Genomic DNA, 11,175 nt, shown 5'->3' with positions numbered 1-11,175 from the left:
ATTACTAGGCTCAAAAAGGACAGTAAAGGATATATTTTTAGCTTCGTGAAAGGATTATCCAAGATGGCCTTTCTTCATCTCAAATGCATGCATTTAGGATCGATAAACCTTGCTTTTCTACGAGTATGCAATCTAATTTCTCATTAATCATTCAAAGAAAACTCAATTTTAGAGCCACTTCATGGTGTTTTTGTTTTTGTTTTTTTTTTTTTTCAGGTTTTCTCGGAGTATGGTTACCTTTCTAAGGAATCACTTAAATTTACAGAACTTGTTTGATTGGACAAACACCAATATGATTTTTATTTTGTGCTAAACTTTATATTCCTAAAAATCCTTGTGAACATGTGAGATCATGCATTATTTTGGGGAAAAAAAGGTAAACACTAGTGGTTTTATGAGTAAAAATTATACCTAGTGTGTTGTTTATATGAAACAACAAGAAAAATAAAGGCATGTCTTGAACATAGAAAAACACATAATCTTATTAACAAGAAAGGCTCATTTGACAAAGAAAGTCTTATCACATTATGAGTCAAATTACCAACAAGATTGAAACAGGTTGAAACAAAAATGATCAAACAAAAGACAATAATAGGGCAGGCTTCATCCTTTCATTTTAATAAATCTCCTCTCAGGCTAGCCATCTTATAACAGCTCTTACAGAGGTCTCATTGATGGTAAGGACAAAAATTATGGTCAAAATTCGAATCTTTCAAAATTTATGCTACCTTTTTCACACCTTACTTTGCCTATCGGTGCTTTCTGAGCATTCTACCTTTAGTGCCTTTACTTATTCACCGCTTCAAGCATGGTTAGGTAAATGGTTCGTGTTCATATTAGGAGTGTCTTCAAATGCTATCCACCCTACCTTGATTAAGTGCAGAAGCTTTCTCTTGAAGGCATTACAAGTATGAATGCTATATCCGAGAACACCAGCATGGTATTTGCAAGTGAGATCTGGCTTGTACCAGCCAAGGTAAGGTGGTTGCAAAGGCTCTAGAGGTTCGAGAGCTACATGCCCAATTCTTAATAGCTTCTGGTACATTTCATTCAGGGGCAGCGATAATGGAGGTAGTTGTTCTTATACCCTATGGTAATTTCCAATTTAGCTTTTGGCTTGAAAGTTTTGGGGCTTAGGTCTTTTAGTGGGAGGTGAAGAATTGATGTTGGTAAATTAGGATGGAGTGTGATAGTTTTGGAATCTGTTTTTCCTACCCCTATAGTCATCTCCAACATGGTCGACCACCTTTTTTTCGAAGCCTCTTTTCTTGGGGGCTACCAAAATTCTACCACTCTTGACGCCTTGCTTTATACGCTCACACACTACCACAACATTAATGAATTGCTGGGTCGAACTACCTATCACATGCTTATAATATGGTACTCTGAGTGTGTCAACAAATAAAGTGACCATCTCTTTGTCTAGAAGTGGAGGATTGACTTGAATAGCTAATTTTCGCCATCTTTGAGCATATTTCCTTATGCTTTCTTTATCCTTTTTCTCTAGCTTTGACAAGCTGGTTCTATCACGAGCAATGTCCATGTTGTACTTGTACTGCTTGATAAAAGCATCCACTAGATCTTTTCATCTCTAGATCTTTGCGTTGTCCAATCTCATGTACCGACTCAATATTGCCCTACTTAAGCTATCTTGAAAAAAATGCATCAGAAGTTTTTCATCGTGTACTACTTCTGTCATTTTATTGCAATAGGACTTAAGATGAGTCATGGGGCATTGTGTTCCATTATATTTGATGAACTTAGGCACATGAAACTTTTTCAGGACAACCACATTTGGGACTAGATACATCTCTATTGCCCGTACTGGATCATATAAGTCTACTCCCTCAATTACTCTGATTCTGGCTTCCATCACCTCCATCTTATCTTGATCAATGCTATTAGATGTGCTGGCCTTATGGGACTCATTAGCAAATACGTCCATGACTATAGGGGCTGGTGTAGGTATCGCTGACTGTATAAATACTGGATTGTTTTGAGGCTCTTGGCCATGTTCACTCATTCTTTCTTCGGGTTGAGCTATTGCTAGAATCTGATTAAAAGTGGCCGGTCGATTAAAAGGACCTCAGCCAGAGGTATTTCTTAGTGTTTGCTCAAGTAAGCTAGTAAGGTCAGCCACACTTGTCTTCAAAGACTCCAACTCTTTTTGAAAATGGGCTTCACGGTGAGTGCATTCTTCATCTTCCATGTTTCTCGCTCAAAGTCGGGTGTTGTAGACTCTTTAGGGGCCTATATTTTAACCTGATGCATGCATGTATGTTATTTACAATGAATAGATGTATGTGTATAATGAAAATGTATGTACATGTGTATTAGGGAGTTCATACTCTAAGGATAGGTTTGGGCCACTACATGATTGATGACTTTCTATTTGTTCTCAAAAGGGTCTCTTGCTATCCCAATGATCACCCTCATGAAGGCAATATAGGGGCTTAGTAGGTAATGGAATGGCATATGCATCAATCATTACCAGTCTAAGCACTTAGCGAAGAGTTAAGGTTTACATAAATTTAAACTTTGACTAAAAGTCATAAGATAAGCTGCTAGTCCCCCACTTAACCTAAAATTTTTTCCAGTATAATTCCCCTCAAATGTGAATGATGCATGAAATAATTTTATACAATGCATAAACAAATATGTATAAAATTAAAGCGTAAGAGAAAATAAGAATGAAAATTAACAATAACACAAATCCAAATAATAAAACACGATGATCAGACAAAAACAAAGCTTAGTCCATAAGGTCCCCAAAGAAGTTGTCATTCTGTCGCACGTATGCGACGCTGCGGCAATCGCCCTCCACACTCATGTGTGGGTGTGTATATTTGGAAAATATAAGGAGACAAGGAGTTTTTATCTTTTTATCAGTGGAAAATTAGAATGGGAGTCGCCACCTAGTATTCTGGTCACTGAAATCCTAACTGGTCTCAAAGATTAGGTACGAAGATTGGTTGAGTAAAAGAAAGGTATTGGCACCCTAAATACACCTTACCTTAGGTAAATTTTATTGTTTTATTTGTCTGATCAAAATCTAAGGTTTGGTCGTGTTTTTTAATTGTTGGTCTTGTCTATTTAAGATTCAAAAAAAGCCCTCCTCAATAATGAGGTTCTTATCTTAATAGGGCAAGTCTAACCATTCTAATGTCTATATAAGAAAACTACTTTTTTAATATTGGGAGTATGCTTTACGTATAAATTAATAATCCCTGATATTAAGAAAACAAAATAAATATTTTGAAATTTTTGAAATATTAGCCAACTTCTCGTAACTTTAATAAACTGGTTATTAAAGCTAAAATACATGCTAAAACATGTTTTTTTTTTGTAATTTTTCTTTATTGTATGAAAATATGATGTAATTTTTTCCTTTAAGAGACTTAGCTATATGCATGAAAACAAAAATATTTTTTTTAAGTTATGATAAAAACCGGGTATTTTAATACTAAATTTGTATTTTTACAATATAAAAATACAAACTAATATTAAGCAAAATTTAGTAGAAAAATATGCGGAAGAATCATAAATTTTTGAAAAAAAAATTTGAAATTTGTTTTGGACAGGGCCAGACCCGGCCCAGTCATTTTGGGTTAGGCCCGGCCTAGTGAACAGTGGAGCACTCTCCATTGTTCACATGATACATGAATAGTGGAGATGGTACAACGAAGAAAAAACAGAAAAACAAGAAGAAGAAGGAAGAGGGGTGGACCTGCGATGGCTTCGAGGCGGGGCTGCTGGCAGTTTCTGACAGGAGAATGGCTTGGACGGTGGTTAGCCTTTCTTCTTCTTCTCTGCATTTTTTTCTTCTGCCCTGTTCTTCTCTATTTCTTTTTTTTTTTCAGTGTTTCTTCTTCTGTTTCTCATGGTGCAAGTCTATTATTAATGACGAGGAGGATGATGGTAGTTGGTGTTGGCTCTGGGGTGGTGTTGGTGGCGGCTATGCGGACAGCAGCTGGTGGTTCTTCCTCCTTTCTTTGTTTTTGCATGGCTGCCTCTGTCCGTTTCTATTCTCCTATTGCTTTCACTTTTGCTACTCCTTCGGTCCCTAACGATGGTGGAGCTGCTGTCATCGGCAGTGATGTGGGGATAGAGTAAAATGACGGTGGTGCAGCTTTCAGCGGTGGAGGGAGAGAAACCAGAGAGAGATGAGTTACTATTCTTCTCCCCTGTTCTTTTATTTTTTTTGTTCTTTCCTTCTATTCTCTCATCAGTTCAAATATTCCCCTCTTCGTTTGTCACTCAAACAATCTCCTGCTTTCTTCTCTCTATTCGGTTCTTCCCACAAATTTTATCCCCTTATCTATTCTTCTACGCGTTCCTCTGTATTTATAGGTAGCTGGGGAGAGGTTCGCCATACCCTGTTCAACTGTAGTGCATGGGTCTCCGTCTCATTTTTCTTCCATAATGCTTGCAGGGTATGGTTGTGTGGGTATGGGTCATGCGAGTTTTTTAGGCAAGTGGGGAGGAGAGAGAGAGCAGGAAAAATGATTTAAAATCATCTTCTTCCCTACCTCTGCATGCGCAAGGAAGAAGGAGAACTGTGCCATTCAAAACGACACTGTTTCAGTGTTCTTTTTTTAAAAAAAGAAAAGAAAATGTAATTTGGAAGAACCCAAAAATGGGTTATGACAATGCCATTTCATTAGAAGCGTTGTCACGTCTTCTTACTAGTGAAGTAGCGTGTGTCAGCTATAGTGGTCCGATTTGTTACAGGTGGGCCTTTTCTTTTCTCTCATTCCCAAAAAGTACAACTTAGTCATCTTTGTTGTTGGTATTTCAACTTCAATCTCTATTTTTTTATTTCTAATTTTTATTCTTGATCCTTTTATAAAAAATTTATTTGTTTTCAATTCCATTTATAAATTCCAAGTTGATATAACTTTCTTTTTTTTTTTAATAGTTGATCCTTATTTTTTAGATTTTCAATTTTTTTTTGCCATTTTGTAAAAGTTTTATTCGTTTCAAATTCCATCCATTAATTCAAATTTATGAAAAAATCTTTGTATTGATTTTTTTCACTTGGGTAGGTCACCTATTATAATAAGATTATTTTGAAAAATCTTTATATTTTTCTCTCTAGGATGGTCATCCCTTACAGTAAGATCATTTTGAAAATTCATTGTATTTTTCTCTATAGGTAGATCACCCATTTTAATAAGATTACTTCGAAAAATTATCGCATTTTTCACCACCTTAAAAAGTCGTCTTATTTTTTCATCTGGGTAGGCTATCCATTACAATAATATCATTCTAAAAAATCTTTGCATTTTTCACCCGGGTAAGTCGTCTAGAACAATGAGACTTTGAAAAATCTTTGTGTTTTTTACTTGGGCATGTCAACTATTATAATAAAACCACTTTGAAAAACTTTTGTTTTTTTCACCACTTTCAAAACTCTTTGCATTTTTTTGTCTAAATAAGTTACTCATTACAATGAGACCACATTTCAAACTCTTTTTTATTTTTCCTAAGTGGGTCACTCATGAAAATTCAATCATTTTGAAACTCTCTAAATTTCTTCAATAAGTAGGTTCTTTCGTACAACTTTACCACTTCAGAAAAACCTTTGGGTTTTTCCTCTTAGTGCGCTTTTCTATCCCTTATTTCAAATATTTTTAGAATGATTCATTATTTCTTGATATGGTGAGTCCGTTATCTATCATTCTTTTTCGCTTTACAAAGCTTACATCTAAAGTCTCTTATAAGACTTTCTATTGTAAGCATTGTAAAGATGAGGGTAATTATCATAACTCATTTTTGGATTATTTTTCAAATTCATTTTTTTCCAAAATAAAAAAATAAAAAATAAAGGATGGCAACATGGAGAAACCAAACTAATGAGGATTTCAAACATATAGAAAAATTAAGCTGCAATTTTGGATGTACTTTAAAGCCTAATTATACCCTATTATATCTAAGATTGAAAGAACAATGCGGATTCAAGATAAAATTAAATGATTATTAGGCGAATCTATATAGAAAATAAGCCTAAGACTAAATAATAGGCCAATTTGATTTAATTATAGATCAAATTAAAGTTTAATTATATTTAAAAATTATTTTGAGTCATCCTTATCATCATCATTCCACCATTGTAGAAATCACTCTATAGGTTCTAATGGATTGTAGAACGATAGAAACCTAATTGATTGAAATTAGGGATGAAATTAAAAGTTTAATGGTCAATTGGGGGTCAAATTGCATAAATCTGAACCCAAAAACTAATGTGAAAAAAACACTAAATCCTGGGGTTGAAATTGAAGCTCGTAAGGGGTACAATTTCATAAAATTAAAAGTTTTAAGATAATCAAGGATGTAATTGAAATAAATCATATAAGCTATAATGATAGTCTAAAATGACCAACCTTACCAACTTTTTTCCTACTAGATTTGACGGCTTACAATATTCATTTTAAACCAACTATTAAAATTATTTGCAGTTAAACTAAAGGCCAAGATTTGATACAATTAAAAAAAAAATATTTTTCTTCCACCCCAAATAAATAGATTTATATTTCATTGTTTGAGAGGGGAGAAATCAGCGTACAAAATTTGTAAAAAATCATTTTGTTAATATGATGTTTACCTCCACCGGCCTCACTTCCCTCCTTTTCTCCACCTCCGGTGATACCATCACCTCTAGCCACCGTTAAAGATCTACCTCTAGCCATCGTACTAGGAATGCCTCCAGTCTTTCTTCTCCCACGTACAGGCAAGACAACCACATCTATTTCTCACCCAAACACCCCACCCCGGCCACGACATGCATAAATTCTACATGCAGTAGCCAAGGTTTAAGTTTTTGATGGGCCCATGCGGGCCAGCCCACCATAAAAAAAGAGCCCAAATACTCTGGACTGATGACAGCCCGGCCATTATATTTAATTATAATAATAATGTATATTATAATATTATATATTATTTAAAAAACAAAAGAATTATAAATCCATTCAAAACAATTATGATTTTTTAAAGTGTTTTTTTTTTTAATTTTATATAATATCAAGTTGTTTATTTATACAATAAAATATAAATCTAATATTAAAATACCCTCGCCCGCTCTCCCCTCGCCGAGAAGCTTCCAAACCCCAGGCATTGGCCATTAAAAAAGGACCAGCGCCGTTTATTTCACGGTAAAGACAGGCCACACAAGCGACGAAGGTCTTCATTAGTGAAATGCTTATAGAATTTCCTATAAATGGAGGACTGGCGTTGGTGTTGAGTTAACTCTTGCAGAAAGGAATTCAGCTTCCTCTCTATGTGCTTGCGCTGAACAGCATCCCCGGGATTATCTACGGAGGCAACCTTCGCTTGAATGAAGGCGTCGGCTTCCTGCCTTATATTTTCATATGGCGAGACTTCCATTATTCTCGCGATATTCGGTTCCTGAATCATTAGATTGAAAAGTTTCTAATAGGCCCTTATTTTCCAAGACCCTCAATTCGATCTCTGTCCCATATTTGAAAAAAATGGTTAACGTTGACCGCTTGATCAAAATGCTCACGCACAAGCCATTTTTTATCACCGGGGTGAAGCTGAGGAGGTACGTTGAAGTACTGTTAGCCCTCAAGAAGGCGAATACGATGATAGATGGTAGCATCATTTTCCGCACCTGCTTTAAAGGTATGAATGGACTCTTGGGATCTTTATAACAAATAAGCATCTTTTTCTTCTTTCTTTTTTTCAAATTAACGTGGATGTCTGGGTCAGCTTACGCGCACCATGACTAAAACAAAAGGATTTTCCATCTAATAAACATGCTCACTTCCTTCACATGAATGGCTTGTCGTGAACACATTAAAATTTTAGCAGGAAATAATTAAAACTTCAATTAAAATACAATTAAATCAGTAATGTTAAGTATATATACCTCATATATCACATAAGGTTTGAAGAAGGTGGAGAGGAAGGGGGGAAGATCTTGAACCATAAGGTTTAGAAAGGAGAGGAAAAGATAATTCATAATTGCACCTAGTTAAGCCTTAATACATTATATTTTCTTGTAAGAGTTATATTATCATATTTTGCATCTTAATACGCAGTTGTTCGAGAACCCTTTTCTAGACAATCTCATAAAAGTCATGTGATATATAACTTAGGTCAAAATAAAAGAAATAAATTATATTATCATGCCGAAGGGGTATGGTACGGAAAGAAGAAGAATGCATCTAAAGCAGAGTATACTGAAATTCAGTCTATTGTGCATTAGCAGCACAAATATGAACAATATTCGAACACAATTTATTTGGTGCAACCAAAGCCCTTCGATTCGTAGCATTCATGTCCATTTACTGCAAATGGAAAGTGCACTTAGATCATAAGTTGGCCACATACTCAGCATTTATTGCCAGCATTTGCCTAAGGGGAGTCATTTCTCCATGGTTAGAGGGTTGGTTACAGTATTAACAAGAAGCACTTCATATACTTTGATGCCTTTTCTAGTATTTGCACAAAAGCTTACCTTCATCTCTCAGAGGAACTGATGTATTTTGCTGGCAGATAAATTTCTCCACCAACTTCACCATGTTGTTCTCCACTTATAGTTTTCCTAGCAGCCAGAAACTCAGCACTCATGGCATCCATCCCCACTCCTTTTCTCCACCTCCGGTGATACCATCACCTCTAGCCACCGTTAAAGATCTACCTCTAGCCATCGTACTAGGAATGCTATCACCTCTAGCCACCGTTAAAGATCTACCTCTAGCCATCGTACTAGGAATGCTATCACCTCTAGCCACCGTTAAAGATCTACCTCTAGCCATCGTACTAGGAATGCCTCCAGTCTTTCTTCTCCCACGTACAGGCAAGACAACCACATCTATTTCTCACCCAAACACCCCACCCCGGCCACGACATGCATAAATTCTACATGCAGTAGCCAAGGTCTAAGTTTTTGGTGGGCTTAACCCATGCGGGCCAGCCCACCATAAAAAAACGAGCCCAAATATTCTGGACTGATGACAGCCCAGCCATTATATTTAATTATAATATAATAATAATAATGTATATTATAATATTATATATTATGTAAAAAAAAATAAATTATAAATCCATTCAAAACAATTATGATTTCCTTAAAAAAATTTCTATTAATTTTATATAATATCAGGTTGTTTATTTATACAGTAAAATATAAATCTAATATTAAAATACATAATTTTGTTAGAAATATTTTAAAAAAATTTAAAAGAATTTTGAAAAAAAAAATCTTTTTTTCATGCATATAGTTAAATTCTAAAAAATTTTCCAAATATATATTCATAAAAATAATTTGAATCTTTCTTATGTTTAAAAAAAATATTATAGCCTGTTTATGATATATTAATTCCATCACAGGCTGATAGTATATATTTATGGTAAATTAATATTTAAATTTTTCTGTATCAAGTTTTTAGCTACACATATTCTACCTTGATGCTTGTAGTTCAACGCAGAAGAAGTATTCTATTGCATCCTTATCTCAAAAATATATATATCATTATAATATCTTTTTAATTTTTTTAGAGGGGTGGAGCATTTACATACTATGTCCACATTTTAACTGTTATATATTAAAGGATAGACCGCCCTCTTCCTCCTCCTCCTCGTCCTCGTCCTCATCCTCATCCTCGTCGTCATCAACTATTCATTCCAACGTCGTAGACATCACTCTATAGGGTTCCGATGGATTGCTTAAATTAATTTCAGAAAAATAAGTTCAACAGTGGACCTTACGTGTAAGCAAACATAGTGGCTGGCAATTGGCTAGCATTCAACAAGTTGACTATTGACAATTTTCATTGTCAAACAGACAAATGGATAGATAAAAGCTCTCAAAGCTGAAAACTATCCTCGCCTCCCCTATATATAGTTCCATCTCCTTCCCTTAATCCATCACATCGCAAGAGAAAGGAAAGATGACAGATGATTACTCTGGTAAGCGATTGATTTTATTGTAATGTGCTTATTTATGTATACAACAGTGCATGAGAACCATGCCAATGAGTTTATATATATATATGTGGCTATGCATTTAATTTAACCATTCTTCTTGATACATTTAACTATAATTCTTGGTAACCTTAGATGCGGGAAAGCGTTCGTGGCCGGAGCTAGTGGGAATAAAAGGAGAAGTGGCAGCAAAAATCATCGTAAGAGAGAATCCCAAGGTTGGTGCTGTGATTGTGAAGGAAGGAATGATGGTGACTATGGATTTCCGTGAGGACAGGGTCCGAGTTTGGGTTGATGAATGTGGAATTGTGAAAGATATTCCACAAATTGGTTGATCAGCAGACGAAATATTCTGTTGTTTATGCTATACTGATATATATACGTCTAAGGTTTGTCATGAAGATTGTACCAAATAACCAGCATATGCAATCGTGCTAATTAAACAAGTTAATCTTCAATAAAATGGTTTGTTTGTTGTAAGAGCATCTTATATTATTTTAACATCATCTTTATAGTATTTTATTATTATAATTCCTAATAATAAAGTCCCAGAACGTGTATACAATGAAAGAATATGACAATAAATTTTATGAAATTCAATCATGTTCTACAGATTACAGCATGCTCCCATCATCAAATCCTGTAACCAGCCTTCTCTCCAACTTCTTCTCTTTTACTTTCTCGCACAGATTTAAAAACCTCTATCCTCAATCATTGCTTCCAACCTTAGAATTAAAATGTTATATAATTAATTGGATGGATTGAAATTAATGGCAATTTATTAATATTGATTATAAAGGAATTGAAAATGTGAATAAAAGTAAAACAGATTTAAGCTAATAACAAGACAAATTCTATTACAAGGGATGTTCTACCGGAATTTTGATAGAAACTTTAGCAAGGGACATAAAAAAATTAGATTATCTTCAAAATTAAATATGTGTTTTGTCCTTGATACTAGAGTTGGTATAATCAATTTAATGTTTTTTAAATATTAAATGTATTTTTAAAACGCATCTAATCACATACAAACACAATATATATATATGTAGAAACGTGTTTTTCAAATGCGGGGAAATTTAAAAACATCTAAAATCTTGACAAACTACAAAGTTTTTCTCTTTTTTTTTTTTAATTTCTAATTTATAACATCTAAACCCAAACTCTCTTTTCATGTTTCTTTATCCATTTTCGTAAAACAAATTGAGTAATTTTTTTCTTCTCCAT

The 11,175-nt window shown here is 34.4% G+C and overlaps 1 long non-coding RNA gene across 1 annotated transcript; it reads left to right on the top strand.

Annotated features, from left to right (window-relative positions):
• The first annotated feature begins 9,831 nt into the window (after nucleotides 1–9,831).
• LOC105139372 (uncharacterized) lies at nucleotides 9,832–10,428 on the top strand. Its single transcript, XR_844962.1, has 2 exons — nucleotides 9,832–9,933; nucleotides 10,084–10,428. It is a non-coding gene; the product is annotated as an uncharacterized LOC105139372 (long non-coding RNA).
• The last annotated feature ends 747 nt before the right edge of the window (nucleotides 10,429–11,175 follow it).

The sequence above is a fragment of the Populus euphratica genome, unplaced genomic scaffold (genome assembly GCF_000495115.2).
Source record: "Populus euphratica unplaced genomic scaffold, PopEup_1.0 scaffold90.1, whole genome shotgun sequence".
NCBI lineage: Eukaryota > Viridiplantae > Streptophyta > Magnoliopsida > Malpighiales > Salicaceae > Populus > Populus euphratica.
Note: the sequence above shows the minus strand (reverse complement) of the source record. Positions and strands in the feature narration are given on the sequence as shown.